This window comes from Nannospalax galili, unplaced genomic scaffold, assembly GCF_000622305.1.
Source record: "Nannospalax galili isolate Female #2095 unplaced genomic scaffold, S.galili_v1.0 scaffold918, whole genome shotgun sequence".
In the NCBI taxonomy this organism is placed as follows: Eukaryota; Metazoa; Chordata; class Mammalia; order Rodentia; family Spalacidae; genus Nannospalax; species Nannospalax galili.
Window position 1 is genome coordinate 4,752,942 of NW_008343216.1, and position 2,550 is coordinate 4,755,491.

A 2,550-nucleotide genomic window follows, 5' to 3' on the forward strand; every position below is an offset into this window, starting at 1 on the left:
ATTTTTAAGCATTTTTAATTGATACATACATTTTCTGTTTCTCTTAGAAAAATACCTATAAGTGGAATGGCTAGGTTAAGTGGTAGGTATTTATTTTTATAAGAAATTGAACATTATAGATGCAAATCCCTTATCTGATATATAAATGTTTTGCAAATATTTTCACCTAACTTGATTTTCTGAATGGTATCTTTGGAAGTGCAGAGACAATTAAATCTGGAGAAGTTTCCTTTATGAGAGTTGATGTTTCATATGGCTGCTCTTTTTTTCAGTCTTCTTTCTAAGATATACTTTTCTACACCAGGTTATGGAAATATCCTATACTCTTTCAAAAGCTTTGTAATTTGAGCTTTTTCAGTTAAACTAAGGATCTATCTCAAAATATTTTATGTCTGGTGTGAAGTTGAATATTAATTTTCTTCCATAAGAACATCTTCTTTTAGTACCATTCATTATAAAGACTTTCCTCCGTTGGACTGCTTTAGTTCTGTGGTTGATAAGTAAATTGTCTGCATAATTTTATGTGTACTTTGAATTCTATTCTATTTCATCAGTTAATTTGAAAATAAATTATGAAAATACCACACTGCTTTCTTATTGCAGTCTTATTGGAGTTGTACTCTAATACCTGTTATCATTTATTCTAAAACAGTGTAAGTTTTTTCTTCTGTTTTTGTTTCCTCTTTCAAGTTGTTATGGCTGTTTGTAGTGATTTGTACTTTCGTACAAGTGTAAAGGAAGCTCGCAAACATATTAAAAGCCCAATGAGGTTATGATCAACATAAAGTTAAATTTATAAAGTTAAATAAGTGCAGATATTGACTTCAGTTTTGGAAAAACCACTTAAAATATTAAGCATTTTAGTACATAGCTATGTTTTTGAGCGTTTAATTACATTTTCTTTAACTTGTGTTAGGAACATTTTGTACTTTTCAGTATAAAATTTTACATATATTTAGTGAAGTTGATTTCTAAATCTTTTTGTTAATGTGAATAATGTTTGTATAAATGGTGTGTGTGTGTGTGTGGTGCAAGCATATGAGTCTGTGAGCGTGCACACCTGTGCATGCACATATAGAGATTGGAGGAGGATATTGGGTGTCTTCTATCACTTATTTCCTTGAGACAGGGTCTCTTACTGAACTGGAAATGTGCCATTTTGGGTAGGTTGACTGGCCAGCAAGGTCTCAGAGTCCCTGTCCATACCACCTAATGCTAGAATCATAGGCATACACAGGTATGTCTGGCTTTTTTACATAGATGCTGGGAATTCAAACTCAGATCCTCAGATACATGCAGACCAAGTGCTCTTACCAACTGAGCCATGTCCTCAGCCCTATAAATGATATCCTTAAAGGATAAATTTCCAATAATTTTCTCTGAATATGCAATAGTACAACTGAGTTTTCTATATCAACCTTTAGTAAGACATTTGCTAAACTGATATGTTAGTTTAAGTAGATTTTCCCCCATCAAATCTTTAGACTTAAATGTGCTGATATTGAGGCCAGGTCTGCTGATTCATGCCTCTAGTCCCAGCACTCAGGAGCAGAGGCAGGGAAATCTTTGTGAGTTCAAGGCCAGCCTTGTCTATATAGTGAGTTCTAGGCCAGCTGGGGCTACAGGAAGACTCTGTCTCAAAAAGACCAAAAAAAAAAAAAAAAAAAAAAAAAGTGCAGATATTGACATCACTTATGATGAGGGACAGTTACTTCTTTTTCTCTTTTCCCCTTCTTATTTTGTTGAGAATTTCATACAATGCATTTTGATCCTGTTCACCCTCCCCACAGTTCCTCACAGGTCCATACCCGCCCAAGTTTGTGTTCATTGTTGTAGCTCAAATGTTGCACAGCAATGAAAGTGACCAATATTTTCTTGTTCTTAGTGAAGAAAACACCACATAATATGTTTCATCACAAAATAAGATGTAACATTTCAGTGGAATTGCTTTCTCATATTGCTTTATTATTTTTTCACAAAAAAATTGACAGAAAATATTGCTGCTTAGTTATTCTGTAAATTGACCCTATCTTTGGACATTTCAAATACCGAATCACACTCAAATATGACTTGTTGGAGCCTGCAAGATGGCCCAGCAGGTAAAGGCCCAAACCTGATGATCTGAGTTCAATCCCAGGCACATGAATGGTAGAAGGAGAAAACCGACTCCTACAAATTGTCATCTGACTTTTATATACAAGCATGGCATCTACACCCCTACACAATAAATAGATGTGATATGTTTATGAAAAAAACATGATGGGGTACTAAGGTGGGGGTAGAAGAGAGATCTGAATATGAACAAAATACGTTGTATGAATTCCTCAAATCAATATAAATATTTTAAAAACTTGTTTTATTGGCATTAAATATTTTTAAAAAATGGTTTATTAGATTTTGGTAAAGTGCTTGTCTATAGAGACTATAGGACGCTATGAGTCAGAAATGGGAAAAGCTGTAGGCTTCACTATAATCTTCATTTAAAACAACTTTATACATTTTGAAAATTATATTTTATTCACACATTATTTTTAGGTTACGTATTCATAT